This window comes from Bufo gargarizans, chromosome 3 (genome assembly GCF_014858855.1).
Source record: "Bufo gargarizans isolate SCDJY-AF-19 chromosome 3, ASM1485885v1, whole genome shotgun sequence".
Lineage (NCBI taxonomy): Eukaryota > Metazoa > Chordata > Amphibia > Anura > Bufonidae > Bufo > Bufo gargarizans.
In genome coordinates, this window is record NC_058082.1 from 269808091 (window position 1) to 269814090 (window position 6000).

Consider the following 6000-nt stretch of genomic DNA (forward strand, 5'->3'; position numbering starts at 1 on the left):
ATTAGAAGCCCTGATGCACCCCTACAGTAGAAACTCCCAAAAGTGACCCCATTTTCAAAACTAGGGGATAAGGTGACAGTTTTATTGGTACTATTTTGGTACTATTTTGGGGCACATATGATTTTTAATCGCTCTATATTAAGTTTTTTGTGAGGCGAGGTAACAAAAAAAATGGCTGTTTTGGCACAGTTTTTATTTTTTACAACATTCAACTGGCTGGAGGCGAGGTAACAAAAAAAATGGCTGTTTTGGCACAGTTTTTATTTTTTACAACATTCAACTGGCTGGAGGCGAGGTAACAAAAAAAATGGCTGTTTTGGCACAGTTTTTATTTTTTACAACATTCAACTGGCTGGAGGCGAGGTAACAAAAAAAATGGCTGTTTTGGCATTTTTATAGAGCAGGTGATATCAAATATGTCTACTTTCTTTGTTTCAGTTTTACATAAAGCATTTTTGAAAAAAAAAATATGTTTTTGTGTCTCCAGTTTCTGAACGCCATATTTTATTTTTATTTTTCTGCCAATAGTCTTCTGTAGGGGCTTATTTTTTGCAAAAAATTGCTTATTTAGTGTCTCCATGTTTATTTTTATTTTTTTGGGCGACTGTCTTATGTAAGGTATCATTTTTGCGGGATGAGATGACTGTTTGATTGGTACAATTATGGGGTGCATCTGACTTTTTGATCGCCTAATATTACACTTTTTGTGATGTAAGGTGAAAAAAAAAATGGCTTTACACCTTTTTTAATTTTTTGGGCGATTGTCCTGAATAGGGGCTGATTTTTTGCAGGATGAGGTGACAGATTGGTAATATTTTTTGGGGCATACGCCTTTTTGATTGTTTGGTGTTGCACTTTTAGTGATGCAAGGTGACAAAAATTGCTTTTTATTTGACAGTCTATTTTATATGGTGTCTATCGGACAATATATCTGTATTGTAATGCATTGCCTGTTAGTGTATTACGCTGGGTAATACACTAACAAGTTGCCTAGGAGACCCAACCTGAGGCTGAATCTCCTGGGCACCCGTAGAAGACAGGTCCTGAAGCCCTGCAAGGCATCGGGCTGCCTTCTCACCCATCGGGTCCCCGTCACAGCAGCGCGGGGACCCGATGGGCTCCCTCACCCACCGCAAATCCCTTCTATGCCGCAGTCAGCGCTGATCGCGGCAAGAAGGGGTTAATACGCTGGCATCGGCTTGTACAGCGATGCCGGCGGATACAGCAGGGGCCCGGCTACCAGGCCCCTGCAGTGATCGGGCGCACACCGCTCGGGCAAGTAATAGTAAATCAAAATGTGGGAATGCACCTGCCGCCATGACGTACTTTTATGTCATATATCGGGAAGGGGTTAATCCAATGTTGGTTTGGGTTTTCTTCCTTTTTTGTACATGGTTTGAATCCTTCTGTCTCACAAAGGGTTATTGCATACAGTATTTAAAGATTTGTTTTTTCTTGGCCTTAATAAATTCATTTAGGCCTCTTGCTCACAAACGTTGTGCATCCGTTCCTTAAATTTGGGGGCCGCAATTTGTAGTCCCCAATGCACGGGCAACCTCTGTGTGGCGGCAGGGACGGATCAAGACCAAGTCAAGTTCTTATTGTTTGCGGTGCAGAGGCACGGACAGAAACCCCACGGAAGCACTCCGTAGTGCTTCCGTGGGGTTACGATCCGTGCTTCCATTCTGTATCTTCACGATTGCTGTTCCCATTCAAGTGAATGGGTCCACATCCGTGATGCGGAGTGCACATCGGCCGGTGCCAGTGTATTGCGGATCCGCAAATACAGATAACATCCATGTGCATTCCGTATTTTGCGGAACGGAACAGCTGGCCTGCAATAGAACAGTACTATTCTTGTCCGTAATGCGGACAAGAATAGGACAGGTTATATTTTTTTGCGGAACGGAATGCACACGGAGTACCTATCGTTTATTTTGCGGACCTATTGAAATGAAAGGTACCGTATACGGTCCGCAAAAAAAAAAAAACTGAACAGACACGGAAAGAAAATGCGTTTGTGTGCAAGAGGCCTCTGTGACAATCTGGATGTGCAACTTTTTCTCTGTCAGCTCGGCTTGTATCTTCTGGTCCCATTGTAGTGTTAAATCTCGGTAACTGAATCTTCAATTTTGGCAGTTACCACTCTAACCTAAATTCGCACTGCTGACACATGGAAGATATCTCATTTCAAACCAAGTCACAATGTGTTGCTGCAATTTCACTCACGTCTAAAACCAAATGACAACTGGCTGCTCAAACACATTACATGTAACTTGATGTTTGATAACAGGGACATAACTAGATCGTGGCAGCTTTAACAAGGCATCATACAAATGTTAGATGTAATGTGATAGCAGTAATAATACAATGACATCTCTCTAATCTGGCATTTGATAAACCACAAATGTAATAATCTGGCACTCGTCTGTGGCACAGCATGGTGATAGTGTGGAATTTAGCAACGCCAGAAGGTAGATCAGAGAAAACCAATTAACCCCTTTAGTGACCAGCCTGTTTTGGGCCTTAGGCCTCTTTCACACAAGCGTGACGGATTGGCTCCGGATGCATTCAGTGAAACTTGCACCATTTTTGCAAGCAAGTTCAGACAGTTTTGTCTACGATTGCATTCAGTTTTTTTTGGGGCACGGGTCCAATGCGTTTTGAGGCGTTTTCCACACGCGTGATAAAAAACTGAAGGTTTACAAACAACATCTCTTATAATCACCTAAAGGTCCTAATTACACAAACAGATGAAGTACACCGGTACACTCCTCTAATAATCCTTCTGAATACTTGTGAAATTAGGGAAGATAGGCAATTCGTAATAATATTTGTGATCCTGTGCGTTACGGACCCGCAGCTAAATCATATGATGCACACTGCAATCAATAAAACACTGTAAAGCCACCTATAACCGTTCCTAAAAGTGACAGATCGGATGCCGATCTATGTTTCCCATAAACCCACAATAGAAAGATCAGGTACACATACCTAATTGAAAACGGAGGGTGTAGAGGCCGTGGCGCTCCTCGACGCGCATTTCGCGTGTTATGGCTTCCTCAGGAGGAGTCATCAACAACATCTCTTAGCAACCATCAGTGAAAAACGCATTGCATCAGCACCTGCTTGCGGATGCAATGCGTTTTTCACTGAAGCCCTATTCACTTCTATGGGGCTAAGGCTGCGTGAAAAACACAGAATATAGAACATGCTGTGTTTGTCATGCAACGCAGAACTCATGCGTGAAAAAAAAAAAAGCTTATGTGCATACACCCATTGAAATTAATGTGTCAGGATTCAGTGCGCATGCTATGCGTTCACATCACGCATTGCACCCGCGCTGAAAGATCTCTCGTGTGAAAGGGGCCTTACTGACCAAGCATTTTTATTCCTTTTTTCATTGTCACCTTCCAAGAGCTATAACTTATTTTTCTGTGTATGTAGCTGCATGAGGGCTTATTTTTTACGGGAAAAGTTGAAGTTTTAATGGCGCCATGTTGGGGTACACATAACTTTCTGATTAACTTTTATTAAGTCTTTCTGGGAGGGAGTTGTTAAAAACAGCAATACTGCTACTGAGTTTTTACGATATAAATTTTGCGGCGTTCGTTTTTCGGTATAAAAAGCATAATATCTTTATTCTATCTCCTATTATATTTATAAATTTTTTTATAAAATACATACAGTACAGACCAAAAGTTTGGACACACCTTCTCATTCAAAGAGTTTTCTTTATTTTCATGACTATGAAATTGTAGATTCACACTGAAGGCATAAAAACTATGAATTAACACATGTGGAATTATATACATAACAAAAAAGTGTGAAACAACTGAAAATATGTCATATTCTAGGTTCTTCAAAGTAGCCACCTTTTGCTTTGATTACTGCTTTGCACACTCTTGGCATTCTCTTGATGAGCTTCAAGAGGTAGTCACCTGAAATGGTTTTCACTTCACAGGTGTGCCCTGGGATTTCTTGCCTTATAAATGGGGTTGGGACCATCAGTTGCGTTGTGGAGAAGTGAGGTAGATACACAGCTAATAGTCCTACTGAATAGACTGTTAGAATTTGTATTATGGCAAGAAAAAAGCAGCTAAGTAAAGAAAAATGAGTGGCCATCATTACTTTAAGAAATGAAGGTCAGTCAGTCTGAAAAATTGGGAAAACTTTGAAAGTGTCGTTACAAAAACCATCAAGCGCTACAAAGAAACTGGCTCACATGCGGACCGCCCCAGGAAAGGAAGACCAAGAGTCACCTCTGCTGTGGAAGATAAGTTCATCTGAGTCACCAGCCTCTGAAATCAGGTTAACAGCAGCTCAGATTAGAGACCAGGTCAATGCCACACAGAGTTCTAGCAGCAGACACATCTCTAGAACAACTGTTAAGAGGAGACTGTGTGAATCAGGCCTTCATGGTAGAATATCTGCTAGGAAACCACTGCTAAGGACAGGCAACAAGCAGAAGAGACTTGTTTGGGCTAAAGAACACAAGGAATGGACATTAGACCAGTGGAAATGTGTTTTGGTGTGATGAGTCCAAATTTGAGATGGTTCCATCCACCGTGTCTTTGTGCGACGCAGAAAAGGTGAACGGATGGACTCTACATGCCTGGTTCCCACCGTGAAGCATGGAGGAGGAGGTGTGATGGTGTGGGGGTGCTTTGCTGGTGACACTGTTGGGGATTTATTCAAAATTGAAGGCATACTGAACCAGCATGGCTACCACAGCATCTTGCAGCGGCATGCTATTCCATCCGGTTTGTGTTTAGTTAGACCATCATTTATTTTTCAACAGGACAATGACCCCAAACACACCTCCAGGCTGTGTAAGGGCTATTTGACCATGAAGGAGAGTGATGGGGTGCTGCGCCAGATGACCTGGCCTCCACAGTCACCGGACCTGAACCCAATCGAGATGGTTTGGAGTGAGCTGGACCGCAGAGTGAAGGCAAAAGGGCCAACAAGTGCTAAGCATCTCTGGGAACTCCTTAAAGACTGTTGGAAGACCATTTCAGGTGACTACCTCTTGAAGCTCATCAAGAGAATGCCAAGAGTGTGCAAAGCAGTAATCAAAGCAAAAGGTGGCTACTTTGAGGAACCTAGAATATTACATATTTTCAGTTGTTTCTCACTTTTTTGTTATGTATATAATTCCACATGTGTTAATTCATAGTTTTGATGCCTTCAGTGTGAATATGCAATTTTCATAGTCATGAAAATAAAGAAAACTCTTTGAATGAGAAGGTGTGTCCAAACTTTTGGTCTGTACTGTACATTTTGGAAAAATTTGCAATTTTCTAAGTTTGAATTTCTCTGCTTTTAAGACCGATATTGATACCTCACAAAAGTTATTAATATTCACTATATCTCTACTTTATGTTGGCATTTTTTTAAATGTCTTTTTTTTTTATTTATTTTTTTAGGATTTTAGAAGGCTTAAATTTTAGAAGCAACTTTTCAAATTTTTAAAGGGAACCAGTCACCATGGAAATGCAATGTAAGCTACAGACACCATGTTATAGAGCAGGAGGAGCTGAGCGGACTGATATATAGCTTTGTGAGAAAAGATTCAGCAACTTAAAAAGATTAAAATAGATAAATCGCCGGAAGCAGATGGCATACACCCCCGTATCCTAAGAGAATTCAGTAATGTCATAGACAGACCCTTACTTCTAATACTTAAGGAATCCAGGGAATGTTCCACAGGATTGGCGTTTATCAAAATGTGGTGCCAATATTAAAAAAGGGGTCAAAAACAGAGCTCGGAATATATGGCCTGCTAAGTTTAACATGTGTGATGCTAGCTTGGAGAACCTCAATGAAAAAAGCAACCACCACCATATCAACATGACTTAATGAGGGATTGGTCATTTCGCACTACTTTAATCAGTTTATATGAGTAGGTAAGTTCTAGACTTGATGGGGGGGGGGGGGGGGGGGGTCAATGGATGTCGTATCTTGATTTCTCCAATGCATTTGATTAGGGCTGCAACG